This window comes from Ictidomys tridecemlineatus, unplaced genomic scaffold (genome assembly GCF_052094955.1).
Source record: "Ictidomys tridecemlineatus isolate mIctTri1 unplaced genomic scaffold, mIctTri1.hap1 Scaffold_407, whole genome shotgun sequence".
Lineage (NCBI taxonomy): Eukaryota > Metazoa > Chordata > Mammalia > Rodentia > Sciuridae > Ictidomys > Ictidomys tridecemlineatus.
This window is the reverse complement of record NW_027522643.1, coordinates 218,091-236,598: the sequence shown is the minus strand read 5'-3', so window position 1 is coordinate 236,598 and position 18,508 is coordinate 218,091. Positions and strand designations below refer to the sequence as shown.

The 18,508-nt window shown below is 38.4% G+C and overlaps 1 pseudogene; it reads right to left on the bottom strand.

The window, feature by feature from the left end:
• LOC144373479 (transport and Golgi organization protein 1 homolog) overlaps positions 1–18,508 on the bottom strand; it is a 153,304-nt pseudogene that overhangs the window by 32,900 nt on the left and 101,896 nt on the right.

Below are 18,508 nucleotides of genomic sequence, written 5' to 3'. Positions count from 1 at the left end.
TGATAAAAATACTAAAAATAATTTTTAAATTAAGATATAACTTCAAATATTTAAAGGATTTCTATGTAGAAAAGAATTCAATTTTATAGAGGAAATCATGTGGAGGAAAATTTGGAGTCAATACAAGGATGAACTAGACAACAGAAGAACATATAGCCTTGTAAGAGAGTGACTCATGCTAGGAAATACTGGTGTACAGGCCTCATAACTATTCGTCAGGGCCACAGTAAAGAAAATAACAGCAATGAGTGAGAAACTAGACTAACAGCCTTCCAAGGTTTCTTCTAACACTAAGATTCTGCTAAGATTCCATTGATCAATGAATCTGATTGGTGCACATCTCCCAAACACATCAGAGCCTATTACTCTCCAGTCCTATCAGATATCATACTACTTGTTTAAGATTTTACATTGACTTGTTCATAATTTTTGCATATATTTGTTAAGTCCTTTTCTTAAGGCTTTCAAAAATCACAATCATACCTTACACCTGTTAGACTCTTTTAGTCCTCGCACAATGTCCTGTACATACTGGGCCATCAAAATGCCTTTTTGAAATCTCCTTTCAAATCAGTCTCCTAACATTGTGCCTCTTCTTTGCCACTCACGTCTATGTCTTACCTATCACCGTACAATCACCGACCATACCTGCACCACATTCATGTCCCCTGACCTAGACCTAGAGGAGGGCTCTGTGCATACCTAAAAAATATGAATAAAGAAATCCTTCCCATATCATGAGGCTGTTAACTTTCCAAGTGATGCTGATTCACTCTGATAATCAAATTATGACTGTGGAAGACTGCTTTCATCACTGGAAATACAATTATTCTAACTGCCTGGCTCGTACATACCCCTTACCCAGGTGGCTGCCACCATCATGAACAAACATGGAGCCAACTGAAAAATGATTTGTTTCTCCCCACCACATCTTTTCCACCCTGGTGGTCTTTCCTCCCCAGGTATTCATTGTCTTTATGCCACCTTCTGACTGTCTACATGAGAATTAGGGCGTGTGTAGGGGTAAAACCCTTCAAAATGCCAGACACCTCACCAGACATTTTACCTTGTCAAATCATTTAATTCTTATGATTGGAGTAAGCATTATCTACATTTTTCAGATGAGGAAAACTTTTTTCAAAAGTTTAGTTATTTGCCCAAACGTCTAAATGATAACCTTGGGATTTGAAACCAGATCTACCTGGCTTCAAAATCTACACATTTTACAAGGAAAACAACAACATCATCTTTCTTACACAAGCCTTGAAATAACACAACCTACAGGAAACAACATCAGTTGAGGAGGATTACTGTCACAATGGCCCTAGGACCATCTTATCCTCCAACCTCTAAAAGCTTTCTCATTCCTATAATTAAACTCTAAAAGTCCAATATCAACAAATACCAATAGGGGGGAGGTAAGTCCTAAAATGCTTAGATAAGCTTCTAGACAGATTAAATGTCTTGTTTGGATCATGATTTTCTTTAGAAAGATCAGCCTTAAGTGACTCTTTCTAAGAAACAGATCTAACCTAATTCCTTTCATTCTTAAAACTTTCTAAGGATCCCCACTATTAATGGTCTAATGCTACTTTGGCTCATGACTTCCTTTAAGATTTGCTGGCCTCTCCAACAGGCCCATCCCCCTCCAACTTCACACTTTACAACACCAACTATTCACATTCTCTTGCCCTCCCCAAATATCCTTTCTTCATGTTTCCATTTCTCTGAACACATTTCTTCTGACTGCCAGCTTCCCCCACCACCCCAGCCTGTCTAATCAACAACAAACCACATGTCAGACTCCTGTTTGCCCTTTGCCTGTGCTTCAAACACATCTCAACCACTTTCTGACCTTACTGATCACCCTTCCAACCATAATAAATGCATTTATGGACAATAATGTTCTACCATCGAATAAATACCTCTCTTTCTGCCATTATCTTACTGTGTTTCAAGTGAATGCTGTTATCTCCCTGCCAGAATGAAAGGTTCTGAGGGGAAGAACCAAGTTTTTACAGGTGTGCAAATGTCCAGCCTTGATAGACAGCAAATCTTCCTCATGTGCTAAACCAAGTAGCCATTAAAGCCACACCCCTATGGCTTTTGTTTCAGGAGCTATCTACTCAAAGGGTCAAGAGTCATTTTCATAAAGACATTTTAAGTTTTTCACTTCATGACCAGAAGCCACTTAAAAACTAATAAATAATCAACATTCTAATTGAAGAAACTATGTCAAACTTACCATCTTAGACAAATAAAGCAAGAATGAATATAACAAGAAAAGTATGTTGTCCAAAAGGGTGGCATCTGCTGGCTCTTCGACCTTTATCTCTAGTTGGTTTTCTGTATCAGCAGCATCAACAGGAGTACCTTCTGTTATAAGTAGCTCTAAAATTGAAAGGGGAAATTGCTATTTTATTTTATGCTATAGAATAAGAATTGTCTCTCTTCAGTTTCAATATTCATCGAGTGTTTCACTAAATATATGAGTCACAGTGCCTGGAATATGTGGCTCTCCTAAAGACAATTAACACAACAGAGAAGAAAACTTCAAAATCCTAATTAGAGCTGTCAAACCCTTCAATTATAAAATGAACACTCTCCAGTCTACTCTCCACTACTTCCATGGCCATACAACTGCTACCAGAACAATATTTACTCAAGGAAAATTTTTAAAACCAGAGATATATAGACAGGGTCACATTCAAAAAACATGGATTTAGTGCTGGTGAAACTTTGTGTTTAAAATTTTAGGAAAGCTGAAAGAGAGGGAGTCTTGGTTTGCAGATTTGCAGGTGGAATGGGCCAAGGCTTAACATAGTATCTGGCACCTGGCAGAGATACTCAACAATTATTTATTGAATGGACAGATGACAGCTATTTAAAAAGAACACAGTAGTACCAAGAGAGACTAAAGGGAATTGGGTACAGACCTGCATTGAGGCTCTGTGAATGAGGTAGAATTCCAGTTAGACCTGAGAGCTTGTAGGGGTGGAATTTCAGTATGAGTTACATGAGCCTGGGGTATGTTTGATTAAACAGCAGGAGTCCAGCATGCAGTTATTAAGAAGTTGGACCAGTTGCCTCTAAGGTCTTTCTCAACCCTGAGATTCTATTCACTACTATTTTTTTAAGCTTTTGCCTAATTTTTTTTTTAGTTTTTGATGGACCTTTATTTATTTGTATGCAGTGCTGAGAATCAAACTCAGTGCCTCATATGTTAGACAAGCACTCTACCACTTAGCTACAACCCCAGGCCCTCCATTCACTATTGGTCTATGAATTTGACTGCTGGTGAAGTCTGCCCCATTGGCTCAGCATCTCAGCACCTGAGACACATTAAATGACATTTGGGAAGATTTTACCTATTAAAGGTCATTGACACCATTTTGTGGTGGAACTTAAAAGGCCAGGGAAATAATTCATTCTTAATTTTGTAAGTCAAGTTTTCCCTATTCTTGAAAGTTTTGGAGCATGAAAATAACAAATCGTAATGGTGCGTGATTCATTTTCATAACCTTATAGAGTTAAAGACAGTTCAGAAGTCAGTAGTGTTCATATATAGATGCAATGTCTTCTGGAAAATGGGAGAACTCATATGTTATTCCTTCTCAAATTAACTGAATCCCCCCTTGCTATGAGTTCTCCTACACTCTGTGTGTGCAGATGGTGGGGGGGAGGTTCAGATCAGTGCTGCCAAGCCCTGCACTGGTGCAGGATAATGCTTATAGCTTTGCTTACAGACCAGAACCTTTAAAAACACAAAATACAGTAATTATGGCTTCATAGCACCATACTGGATGGATTAAAATAAACAATTAGTCATCATCTAATTTACTGATAAAATGAGAGTGAGCAACACAAAAGTAGAATGCTGTTGATGCCATTATTGGGGATTTTTTTGAAAAATTGTTTCTCATCTCCCACTGGATACTGTGCACTATGATGAAGTATTCGTAAGTGTCAATCTAAAATCGATTGCAGTTCTGTACTGTTTGCTGTAAGTATATAGTATAAAGATCTGGACCATTGACTGCATTTGAAAAAGTTTAATTACCATGTCCAGGAAGCAAGTCAAAACAGGACTTGAGCTATATTATATTCCATTTAGAAGAAAAGGGAAGAAAAACACAGAATTTATCAGACTATGAACAGTGATTATTCAAGCTAACTTGTACTAGGCCAGACTTTCCTGGAAGGCCTGCTAAACACAGATTGTGGGTCCCACCCCTAGAGTTTCTGGTGCTGTTGGTCTGGTTGAAAACTACAGTTTTAGAGCATAAGGCCTTTGAAGAAAAATATTTTAGTTGTAAATGGTTTACACAAGCTAGTCATACCTAAACATTTGCTTTTAGGTGAGTTACAGTCTCTGGCCTATTTTTGATTTCTAGTCATCTTTATTCTTGCTTTTCTCTCACTTAAGATATTTTTTTTTGAACTCACATGTACCTATATCACTCTCTGCTCTATTTTGTACCTTTGGCAACAAATATCCTTGAAAGCCTTCATTATGGTAATGCCTCTACTTTGTAGAGAAAAATTGGCAAGCTTTACCTGGGTCTACTTTCTCAGTATTTGGGATCTGAGACACTTCTGAAACACCCATGTCCTCAGTCACAGGTTGATTCAAGAGGCTGGGCTCTTCAGGATGGTTCATATTAAAATGATGACGCAGGAGGTTTGGCTCTTCATGAAGATTTCTATTAAGACGATTTGTGTTCTCTTTAGGAAAATCATCTTCATGGGGTGGCTGCATCTCTACAAGGGAGAAGAATGCATTGAGCCAGATGGATGACACTATCTACCCCCACCTTAAGCCCAATGATCAGCACTCCCCCTCAGCACACAGTTCCAGATACCTCAACACTGCCCTCCATGTCCTGGCATGAGCCCATGAGAACAACTGGGCAAGGATACGGGAGGGTTAATTGTTTTCATCCCATTTAAAGGATGACTGAACTATACAGTCAAATTTATAAAGAAGCCTTTAATCCAAAGTATTTAATCCAAAGTATTTCATAAACAAATACATTTATGATAGAGGCTTCAATAACTTACCTTCCCTTGGCAAACCAACATACACTCACATGAATAAATGTGCAGAAGAGAATTCTGGTCCAGAACAAAAGTGCAAAATGTCTATTCTGCTCAGAAATAACAGGAACTCTTTCATCTACAAGTGTGCTGGTCTCAATGAGCCAGTATAGAGAAGGGAATTCCATAAGTCTAGCTTGCTTAATGTGCCTTTCAAATATGTTCAAAGTAACCTAGGAGCCAAATGGTGAACCTATCTCCTTCCTGAGCTCAGGACATAGACCAATAGGATCCAGAGCAAAGATTATCTCTTTACAGGTTCATATTCTACTCTGAACATTCACTTGCACTTTGCATTCTTATCCAAAATATATCTGCTTTGATTAAATGTACAACTGTTTTCTTCCCCCAAAAACTTTCCTCCTTTCCCATTTCCATATCACCTCGTTCCTTGTCCATCATGTCTACCCTTTTGGCTGTGGTTTCAGTTTTCTTTAAAATCTTCCAAATTATACTCATTTCTTGTTTGTTTTCTTTGGTTTCTAGATAAGGATTGATTTCTTTTTTCAAAAGTTTATAAGCATCAGTCTTCTCTTGTTCGTTTGAGACCTGAGAAATGTTGCTGGTTTTGTTTTTTTCACTTTCTGGCACTTTCAATTTATCTGGTAGTATTTCTACAAAAAGTTCAAATGAAGTTTGTTCACCCTGAGCATTATCTGTTTGACTATCTGCATGAGGATGGTTCTTCTGAGCCAAAAATTGTTCCTCAAGATCCACAGTGTTTTCTGAGAATGCACTTTCAATTTGTTGTGAGTTTGCTACTACTGGTTTAGGTTCAGGTTCAACATCCTGGGAGACTTCAGGAAATTGTCCCACTTTTTCTATAGCTTTCTCAGAATCTTCATTTGCAGAATCATACAATTCCCAAAATTCTAGAAGTTCTTCTACGTTATAATTATCAAAATCATCTCCTCCAACATCAAAACAAACAAAATCTGTCTCCTGTAAGGAAAAGAAAACCATTAATGTGTCAATAACAAAGTATCACAAAAGCAAACTCATCCACGCTCCCAAATTCAGGATTGGTTCTAAAGAATCTTTGAGGTCAACCAGATTACCCTCCTCCAACCCCCACTGCCTAACTCCATCTATGGCTGAGTAAATCTGTCTTTTTCTAGACTACAGTGTTAGAAAGTCTATTCTTTCTTTCTTTCTTTTTTTAACATGGGTCATATTCTTTAAAAAGCATAATGAGTAAAAATGGTGACAATTTGGTCTCCAACTGCCTGACTCTTGGGTCTCTCTCAATTTGCTCTGAACATAAGTAGGGAAAGGCAAGGTATCACTTATAGGATCCTCCAGCTCTTAATATCTACACCTATGTTTCAGAAATTTAACTCTTAATCATTTGCTAAGGAGAAGCTGGAAGATCCTGCAGCCTTGAGAAAGATGAATCAGTTTTAAAGTATCTTACTGAGATACAAGTACATTGGATGGAATAAAGAATGATATTAAGGAGGCTCCTCACATTACTATTACCACAAGAACAAACTGAAAACAAGATTCAACAAGGTATACACCTTTCTCTTCATCAGGGTTTCACAGTCACTAAGATCTCTCTCAGGATTATGTGTATATTATCTAGTCTTCCTTCTTGCTACTAGTAAGCAAATTGATATAAAAGGAGCCATAGTATGAATGGACATGTTTTTGAAAAATTTCCATTCCTAATTAAATCTTCATAATATTCTGCGGGGGTTCCGGGGGTGGGGGAGGCAGTTCAATGTAGTAGGGATGAGTGATTTCCTCACCTCATCACATGCATTTCTAAGCCATGAGGGATGCATGTAATGGGAAATACAATAAGAGGCAGAGTTCAAAACAAATGAGTTCTCTGTAATCAGTGAACTGCTGTCACAGCTTAAATCCCAAGAACTCTCTTTACCAACAATGAAGTCCAACAAGCAACAGAAGTGATTTTATGGCCCCTGAGATTATAAAGAAATTTTAGGAACAGCAACAACAAACAGGATGACTTTATCCATTCAGTCCATCTAATCTAAGAACTGTCCTAGCCTAGCAGCTTGCATATTCTACAGCCACTACAAAGAGCTGCCCAAAGATGTTTCAGTGTTGGTGGGCATCAATTACTATACAATTTAAAACTCTAGAAAATAATCAGCTGAAGTGAGAATTCTAGAACACGAAATCCTTTCAGTCACAAAATCAATTTAAGTCAGAGCACCATACAGGAATGTTGTATAAAGGAAGCAGTTGGGGCCTTAAAAGATCTGAGACTGAACATCACCTGAAATGCTCAGGTCCCCTTTTCCAAATCTATAACATGACTATGATCCCATATATGACTAAGAATAAGAAAACCTTTGTAAGTACATATTTCTAACCTAGTATAAAAGTTAGAGTTTATTAATTTAACCTAAATATACTTAAAATGTCTAATAACTATCCAATGAGATTTGCCTGTAAAATGAAATTATTTGCCTCTTAGAATATCTGTTTCAATATATTAGACAACTCTCAGATTATAATATAATCACCCTTGAATGCCTTTCAAACTTTTTTTTTTTTTACAGGTAGTCTGATTTCAAATGAAAATCTGACACACAAATGTTAGATTGCCCCCAAACACATTATAAAACATTCAGAAGCAGTTAACTGAATATAACTGATGGATTTATAAGCCAGTTTACAATTGAGAACAAAAAAGAAATCCATAACTTACATCTGTTGGAATTTGTAGCTCTTCTTTAGTATATTCACGAACTACCTTGATGAAATCTTTTGGAAAGTATCCAAACATACGGCCAACCTATAGCGCAAAAGAGACAAATATCAAATAAATTCTGTACAAGGAATATAAATAAGAGATTTCTCAGAAGTGGCAGGAAATATACACATAATAGATAGGTATATGGTATAACCAAGAAAGAAAGTTGCTATAACAATTACACTGAGATTATTATTCCAAATGAAAATTAAGTACAGTACTATTAAAGCAACATTTCCAACCACTGAAGTTTTCTTTTTTACATTTAGCTTAATTCTCAACACAGAGCATATAAAGTTAAGACTTCTGAAGTAAATAAAAGATCTGCATAGAAGATTATTGGATACTATATGGTTAAAACTATGTAAATCAAAGCTGGTTATAAATGCAATTCCAAATAACCTCTAGCAACAATTTACCTGTACATTTTGTAGCATTGCTCATAAACCAATATTTATGTCTTTCTTAACCAATACACAATAGTCATAAAAATTAATAAGTAAAAACAATACAAAAATCTCTAAAATGTATTACCACTATAGCAGATGTATTGATAGTATATGCTTTCCTAGCTTTGTCCAAATCTACTTTTACAAGCACTTGGGGAGTGCTGAGGGCCACTGTCAAGTAGGAATGAAGCTTCAAAATTCCCTTGCCAGCGTACCCCATGTTAAATGGATTTCGCTGTTGACATTGCATGTAAGGTGACCTTGCTCAAGGACCAAGGCAGATCCGGGTTTAGAGCTGATCAGGTTTGAGGAAGTATCCCACTCCTTAGGGTGTTCCTGGTTTAAGACAAAAGGAGTTTTAGGGAAGTTGGAGGTTGAAGATGATTGCTGCTGGGAGTAGGGCATGCCTGCAGCCTGAGTTCCCGCTGAGTTCTCCTGGAGAAAAAGTTTTTAGGAGGTGAATTGTTCGGGAGATTGGATTGCCCCTGAACCTGTGTGGAGGCGGTGTGAGTCGGGAATAAAGAATTGCTGTTTGAATCTACAAGGCTGTGAGTGCCTCCTGATTCTGTGCCCAGCCAAGACTGCGGCATTATGGTGGCCCATACGTGGGATGTCTGAAGCTTGGGGGTAAGTGAATTTGCTCGCTCCTGAAGGAGAGCAAAAAAATGGGTGACCATTTCAAAAAACAATGTGTTCTTGTTTTGATTTATTTTGTTTTCATTTCAAGTGGCCTGTTCCTAAAACTTTCTCAGGAAAACTGGGGAAAATGGTTGACTCAAGGTTTGAAGTTGTTCGCCTCCGAGGAAGAAAAATTGTTAGAGGAAGGAGGTACCCCAGTAAGACCAAGAAAAACTATGGCATATGTTGATATAATACAAAAATGTAGCCCATGGCTATATAAAGATGAGTTATTAAGTATATCAATGGGACCATTATGGTATCCTGTAGAAGGATTTTTCTTCAACAAGAAAGAGATGGCTAGTTCTGTTCACTATACTTGTCTTGGTTTTTACAGACAGCTGATTTATTTACAAAGCTAAAATGTTAAAATATCAACCACTAAATATGAAATCAAGTACTCTTTACTTATTAAGTTCCATAAGGTAATATATTTAAACATTATGTGTGTTTTCATAAATTGGCAAATGGAAAAATGTTTAATATTGCTTTGGTCTGTGTCTTTGCTGAAACAAGGTTACTAAGTGTTAAGATTCTATCATGTGTAATTTATATACAGAGAGTATAAGAAGTTTCAGCTGGGTTTCAATTACAGTATAACAGTACCTTAAAAAACATGAAAGTATTTCATCTTATTAAAGTGGAGTAATTTTATAAGGGTTGTTTTAGAATGTGAATTTATAAAAAGGGTTAATGGTTAAAAAAGAGATATAAAAAGATTCAAGATGTGGAAATATATTTTAATATAAAAAGTTAAAGGAAAAAGAAATGTTTCTAGTTGAGATAATCTCTGTGTGGTAAAGTGAAAAGTTGTAAAATGTCATTTAAAAAGATTTTGAGGAAACTACACTTAATTTAACAGCTTGAGAAAGGTAGAAAGAAAAAATGGTATTTGTACATGGAAGATTGAGACAAAGCTTCTTAATGGAGTAAAAAAGAGCCTTTGGTTGAAGGGCAGCCATGTAAACTAATATTAAGCGATTTAAACAAAATCTAAGCCTCATTTAAAAGAGTGAAGCTGTAGGTGGTGAAAAAGTACATTTAAAAGTACAGTATAGATGATAAATAAAATGCTTTAAAAGGTTAAATTGAAGGTTGTTGAGATACCTTCATGGCAGGAAAAAAATTGCTTTACTCATCAAACTATTAAAATGTACTTATTAAACTAAAAAGAGGGAGATGAGATAATCTTTGTTAAAGTAAAAAGTTATAAAATGCCTAAGTACATTACAAAAAGCTTTAAAAGGTTAAATTGAAGGTGGTTAAGATGCCTTCATGATGGAGGAAAAAAAAATATAACCCATGAAAATGGGAAGATAATAAGATAAAAGATTTAGATAAAGAAGATTAAAAATTTGAAGTGGAAAACTTCAAAAACAGAAGTACAAAAAGGTAAAAAAAAGAGAGAAGATGTAGAAAGATAAAAAAGATATAGGAAGATAAAAAGATGTAGAAAGACAAGAATTTTATACCCACAAAATAGAAAACAAAAGAAAACTAGGAGAGAAGAAAGCAACTAAGGGTAAATATAAAAACCTTAGAAGAAAACTAGAAGATAGAAATAAGATAGAAAATGGTTAAAAATGTCAAGTAAAGGTATTTCAGATAGAAAATACAAAAGGCTAAGACAACTATGGTTTCAAACCACATCTAAAAATTAAAAGGACTAAAGTAATTCTAAAAACTAAGGCAAAATGCTTTTGAAAGACTTAAATTTAAAAGGATCTTAAAGGGGTATATATCCCCCAAAGATAAACTTAAAATAACCCTTTTTTTACTCTAAACTTTTTAAATTTGGATTCATCAGGACTTAATGCTGCGGAAAGACATATGTATCCAAAAAAATGTACATAAGCCTAAGGTACTTTGGAAAGATATTCTAACAGGACATTGGAAAGCTCCTGACCCAGTGTTTGTCTGGAGTCGGGGTTCTGTTTTTGTGTTTCCACAGGGAGAACAGCAGCCGATTTAGATTCCAGAGACACTAACGAAAACAATTTCTACAGACCAAAAAGAAGATAATTTGACTCAAATCCATAACAGCTGATATCCAGAGCTCCAGCTTGGCTATTCTTACATCTGCGACAGTGATTAACCACGGTGCCTTTTTTCAATATCTATTTTATTATTGCATTTTTCCCACATCATAAAGTTCTATTTTATTTTTTGAGCTCATACAAACCTAGGTTAATGTTTTTCTGATCAGCTTTGTTTTTTGACTGTGTTTTATTTTTTGACTGTGGAGTTTTTAAACATTGCAATGGAGATTTTACCTAGGTAAAGCTACAAGGCTGTTATTATTGTCTTATGTGTTGTATGTTATGTATGCACTGTTTTGTGTTGCATGTCAGTATGTGTGTATGTCCATATTTTTATATGAGGAGCGCTCATGAAAAAATGGATCCGAATTTTCTTTTTTTTTTTATTCACGTGATTTAAGTGGTTTAATCTAAATTAGGTAAACAGCTGTTAATGACTGTTTTCAAAGGTGGTTAACAGAACTGTTTGCTTACTATTGTTTTTAAAGGTGATTAACAGATCTGTTTGTTTACTTTCACTTTTCCTTTTCATTATATTTAATAATTCTGTTCAGGATAATGTCTCTTTAACATTATTGCCAGAATTCCCATCTCCATCCCAGTGCCAGTAAAGACTAAGAAAACCAAACTACAGCTTCTATGATAGCTATCACGGTAAACTGTATAAACTGATGCATCAATGAATATAACTCAACAAGTAATGCTCAATCAAGGACTTGATTTACTTTTGGAGGAAATGGACATATTGATAGACTCCTCCGATTTGAACTGCTTGCAGAACTTGCCTGGACTATATATGAGTTGCATGCATTGTGAACTAACGTCTGGTGCAGTGAATTGTGGTACTGCTGGCATATCCTTGCTGATGGTGTCACCAGTGATGCAATTTCCTTGCCAGCGCACCCCATGTTAATTGTGGTAATGCTGGCATCTTTGCTGATGGTGTCACCAGTGACACAATATTTCCAAAGGAGCCGTCAATTGGCTTGGTGTCGTGGCATTTCTCTATCCTCCTCCCTTCTACTAGTGATAGTCTAAAATTTGGGGGCCAACAGAGGTGAGGCAAGAACCTCACCCCCCCACACTGGTGCTTAGGCCTATCCACAAGCATGGCTGAATGCTGGACTGGTAGTCAGTGACGGGTTGATCTGGTTGCAGTGGATTCAACCCAAGACAGGAAATTGATGTCTAAAGGTCAATTCTCCCATGACGGGTAAGAACCATATGTTGAATTGAACAACCTACCAGGCACAGTCCTTTAGCCACATTGCTTGTTGTTTAATTAATCAGAAGGGGGGAGAAAATTAATGCTGCAGTCTTGGCTGGGCACAGAATCAGGAGGCACTCACAGCCTTGTAGATTCAAACAGCAATTCTTTATTCCCGACTCACACCGCCTCCACACAAGGTTCAGGGGCAATCCAATCTCCCGAACAATTCACCTCCTAAAAACTTTTTCTCCAGGAGAACTCAGCGGGAACTCAGGCTGCAGGCATGCCCTACTCCCAGCAGCAATCATCTTCAACCTCCAACTTCCCTAAAACTCCTTTTGTCTTAAACCAGGAACACCCTAAGGAGTGGGATACTTCCTCAAATCTGATCAGCTCTAAACCCGGATCTGCCTTGGTCCTTGAGCAAGGTCACCTTACATGCAATGTCAACAGCGAAATCCATTTAACATGGGGTACGCTGGCAAGGAAAATTTGAAGTGTCATTCCTACTTGACAATGGCCCTCAGCAGGGAAGAAAATAAAATTACAATATAATGCATATGAAACCACATATCAAGCTTCAGTTTCACCCAAAATAAATCCTCTGCAGAAAAGAACCCCATTTATTTTCAGCACCAACAGTTAAATTATATGAAGTTACATAAAGTGTACAAAAGGTATATAAAGTTCTCCTTGAGAAAGACACTCCTATTACTAACTACTGACTAAAAGGAACAGAAGATTCTTGCCAATAATTAAAGGAAACTGATAGGCAAATCAAATGCACAAAAAAGAAAATTAGAAAAGGCATCTTATCACTACCTCTAAAATATCCCTATTCATGAATGTCCTTGTTATATCTAGAAACCATCTGAGAGCCAGTATTAGTGGTAGAATACTGCCATGAAGATTAGATAAGACGGAGCAATTAAAAACTTCATCACTGCAGATAAAGTCTGAGACTCTAGAAAACCAACAACATTGCAGAATGAAAACTAAAAACTCAAAAGGAGAATCATTTTGAAAACTAAAGAGTTTTTAATTTCTTAAGTATAACACTTATGACATGACAGGCGAGTCTGAGGGGAAATACACTATTCCCTTCTGATGAAAATTCTATTAAGGTTAAATTTGGAAAAGGGAAAGAAACCAGAGATGTATGGAGAAAGGGAACACATTTATCTCTTTTTAATCTGTGTCAAATGAGACCATAGATTATATAAAGCTCCATAATTACACTGGGTGGTATCCCATTTCTTGTGATATGAAAAAAAATGATGCAGAATCATGGAGGCTCATGACTGGAAATAATTTTTATATCTAATTTTGCTTCCATACATCATCCCTGCCAAGGTGCTGTTGATTTGATTTGTGGATGGGGAGCCAAGAACTGCCACAAGAGAACAAATTCTGCACAAGCTACTATCAGAACAAATGTACTTAAGTGCCACTGCCCTGAAAGGAAATATTCAAAAGGAAGATGGATTAGACAGGGGTCCTTTCCTAACTGAGTTTTTCACTTTATAGGGAGCTCAGATAAAACACAACCTGACTGAAGGCAAAGAAGACAAATGAATGCCAGAGGAACAATGCAAACAAAGTGCCACCCAAACACTCATTCAGTCGGCAAAGATCCTTTCTGGTCAGGTGCTGAAAGCAGGGCTCCTCAGGAAGACAGGATGAGTGCTGCCACCCAGAATGGCAAGAGTCCTAGGGATGAACAGAGTTAACAGGCTACAATGTGAGAGGAGAAAATGCAAATCAAGCCCATTTATCCAAAAGCTCAAAGAAGGTGAGAAAGATGACTACTACATGAAAAATGCCACTTAGGTACATGGAAAAACAGTTCCAAGTTTAAAGGTTACCAATCCTATTTGGTATACTTGAAAGAAACAATAGATGGTTCTTTATATGGAGTACTGCAACTGGGACTCTGTCTAAATATAAAGTTTGTACCTAGAGGCACCATGTTTCAAGATCATTCCCTAAGAGTCAGAAATGGCAACAAAATGAAACTAGTTTTCCATAGGGATTACTCTTATTTTCTGCTGTGTGGTGTTTTATTTAGGGTGAGAACTTTCAAGGATGCAACCCGGAATGTCTCTAAACTGGAACATTCCTACAGTCATCAAAGACCCTTGCTACTATTTTACGTAAACAATCCACATATCACATTTTTTTAAATGAAAAGGACAATACTCATAAGCCACTAGGAGGACGCTCCTAGTGAATCTCCCCATTTAATATATCAAAGCATGATATAAACAATGTCATGTCTTTCATCAGAAGATCCATACAACTGGCTGGAAGTAGAACCCCTGGGGGAACCTTCAGGCATAGAATATAGGAAAAGCAGGAAATGGATGACCCAGAAGTTGCAAAAAAGAAAAAAAGGGGGGGGGAGCACACAATGAACATAATATTCTGCTTTTTTAGAGTAAAAACAGCACAAATGATTAGGTAAAATACACAAAAAAATCAACTTTAAATATGCATGCCTGAGTTACTATCTCAGACTTAATTTACAGGATTAACTCTAATGTCCATGAATCCTTCCCTTTTGAAGCAGCAAAGCTAAGAATTGTCAGGTTTTCATCATGATGACCTTTATGATGTGTAGAGCCTTCTAGAACTTGATGTGAGGGGTAGCAACCACAACCAGTTCAGTTCTGTTTCAGAAAGTCTCCTGACTTTCTATGCTGTGCCAGGCCTAAGGTGTGTTAGGAGCACAGGGCCTGGCAAAGAGGTCAGGTTAACTCTACAAAGACCCCAAGAAATCAGTCATTTAAATCTACACTGCTACCATCAAAAGTAAGAATATAACACCTGTCAAACTTTTACTTACACTTCCGGCCCAAAGTTCTGGTGATACCTCTGCAAGTTTATAGTAGACATATACAGGGTCACCTTTTTTAAAATTTACAAAACGACAATCTGGTCCTGTGAAATCTTCAACAGCTTCACCTCGATACATTAACACTGTATATAAACATTGAAAAAAGAAAAAACAAACATTAGGATTTTATTTTTCACAGTCCATATTGACTCATCAGGAAATATGAATCCCACTATGAACAAAAATCAAGTTTTTCCAGTACTCTCTGGAATCACTTTTAATTCACCTGCTCAAAGTATCTAAAATCCTTAGAGATTTTATTGCTATAAAATACAATATTCCCTGCAATTAGACGAGGGAAAAGGAAGTTTCTTTATTTTTCTCTGTGCTGAGAAATAAAAAGCAAAGTGGCTACCACCAACCATAGCTGGTTTCAGTGAAACTCTTGGTTCTTGCAGGCCTCAATTTTTTTCTGTTTCATAATCATAAAAAGCTTCATTTTGCAAATATGTAAGTCCAAGTGTAGACATGGACAGGCTTAAGTATGTCTTCATGCAGAGGTAATAGGGAAGAGGTTAGAATATCCAGGAACCCCCAAGGGGTTAATTAACTTGAACTAACTGCTAAAAGACATTACCTTTAAGTGGCTGCAAGTGCTACCATGCAGCCATAAACACTGTCAATTTCATTTGCAGCAGAGTTGCTGTCTCTGGGTTCAGGATCTGGGTAAATAACCAGGAAATATATTTTCTCTGAGCAAATATTGTTGACTATATCCAACATTAAGATTGTTTCAAAACATCCTCATTCGTATTTTTTTTAATAAACAAAATCAAAAGTGGGTATCCTATCTGACAAGGAACAAGTTTAACCATGAGAAAAGGTCAGGCAATACCTTCATGCTTAAAATGCAGGAGTAGGATCACAATTGATCTAGAAACTGGTAGAAGCAACATTTTTCTTTTGGTTGACCAAATAGACAGTTTCTGATTTAAGATGAAATGGACAATAGATGTATGTAAAAAGCACAAAGAAATGGAAATAACACTTTTTCTAAAAGCCAATTAGCAGTAAAATACACAAGAATGTGTGTTTTATAAAAATATATGTCTGAGGAACAAACACAGATTTGGAGAGGGTAACTTGTTTTTTTGAAGCTAAAATAGGACTATTTTCAGAACTGTCAGCATCCTAATTCATATATAATTAAGAGGCCAAGTTGAAGGTGAGAGACACTTTAAGGTGGGGAATTCTCATCACAAGTGGAAATGGCAATGTTTCTCTTGTTCCCCCTTAGGTCATAGAGGATTTATAAATCAGTAATATATTAGGTGACAACATAATGCATACTATGGAGCACCTATTTAGGTTTTTTTTTTTTTTTTGGAGCACTTATTTGGAAGGCACACAAGGACACCTGACATACACACCTCACTACTTCCTACAACACAACACAGACCCACCTGTTGTTTTTGGTCACATCTGTTTGGACACAGGCCATTTCTCAAGTTATGTTACCCCACTGAACCTAACCAACACCATGTCTTAGTACTGACAAAGCATCAGTGATGAGATTGTCCAGGTATCCCACGTAGGATAGCGCTCAATAGCAAAGAATAGCAAAAATGAAAGAAAATATCATGGCAGCTGCTTTGCTTCTCTGAGTGTTTATTTATTCCAGCCTTAGGGTTACCTCTAGGAACTTCTTAACATATATTGGAGACATCTTTTTTCTTTATTGGAGTGAAACAAACAATTCAAATTACAAAATTTGGTTTTGGTAACACCAATTTAGACATAAAGAGCTCAATGGTAAACTTCTTGGCCTTTTTAGCATGAATATTTTAAAATATGTACTGCTTACAATTTATGGACAACACGGTCATCAAGTTGCAAGGTTACTAGAAACCAAGCGGGAGTCCATAAGAAGTATTCTGGGCCAGTAAATATATAGAGGAAAGAGGTTCCAACAACACTAGTGACTGATTCTAAAACTGAATTGGCTTATAAAAATCTTGGAGTATTTTTTATTGTTATTGCAACAAACCTCTTCATCTGAATCTGAATGGCTACATCCTCCCCACTGCCCACCTCCAATCCAGGAATTCTGTCCGCTTCCTGCGCACAGAAGAGGCTGCAGTTCCCAGGTGGCTGGTGCAGATCCTTGGCCTCTTTCAAAAGCAAAAGATTATTGTCCCACCTGCTACCCTACCTCAAATATGAAGGGAGGCTTCTATGCACAGAAATGACAGGATTGAAGCAGAGTCGGGGCCGAGACCTCGGAACACATTGCGTGCCTGGATTCGGTGCTCTTCCCAAGCCTAAACTCTAGTCCCTGTTAAAAAGCAAAACCAGCCCAATCCCCAGTGCAGCAAAAGGACGAAGGGGCCAGTGAGCCTTTCCCAAGGAGCCCCACCATCAACCTGCCGCGGGAATTAGGGCCACCGAGCCCTGGAGAGCATCTGCCCTGATACTGCACCGGCCCAGGTCCCTGTAGAGGGGGCAGAAAAGCGCTCTGCTACAGCATGGGCACAACCCCATCACCCACTGAGATCCTAGGCGAATCCTGGAAGGGAATAAACTGAGAGCTGTCCCTGGGGAATCGTGTTTCCCAACCCCCGCCTCAGTCAGTAGAGAAAAATAAAACGCTGGCAACAAGTGGGAGTCGAAGCCCCCCCACAACCTGAGCGGGCTGGCTGGGGCGCCAGCAGAGCCAGAGGGGACACACGCAGGGTGCCGAGGCTCTGTCACTCCTGCTCCCCACCCGTCATCCTGTGACCCCCTCACCCAGCCCTCGGGGCTGGGGACTGGGAGATCGGAGCCCCATGCGGCCCCAAAGAGCCACAGTGGAGACCCTGGGCTGCCCGCCCGCCTGCGCACTCACTGCTGCATTTGTCGTCTGCACAGAGTTTGTGTTTCGACCAGCGCTGGCCGGTGTTCGGGTCCGGTTGGCCTGGCACTCGCCAGTTCGGCCGCAGCACGAACAGCCAGAAGAGCACCATGAACAGCCAGAAGACCAGCACCTGTGCCACAGCCATGTTGTGGTCACCTGGGTGAGCCGGTGGAGTAGGCTGCGGCGGGCGTCTGTGGGCACGTAGGAGATGGGGCTCAGGGCGCGTGTGGGTAGCCAAGCACAGAGGGGTGGCGCCAGGGAAGGCTTAAGCCTTTCCCGGGTGACACTTCAGCAGGGATATCTGGGGGTGGATCCACAGACTCTACTGGAGAACGCACGGAGCTGGAGCTCCGTCCTTCTCTAGTCCAGACCTTCTCCTCGACTGAAGACCTTCTCCTCTAGTCGCTGCCTTGGCAACTAGGACTCTCCTTCTCGTCCAATCACCTGCCTTTGCTTCTGTGCCCTCACAAGCGACCCTCCACATGATTCTAGTCATCACCCACCCATCCCCCCCCCTGCCAACTGGTCCTTTCTGGCTTTCAACGTCTCATTTCTGGTTCATCCTGAACTAGCCCACT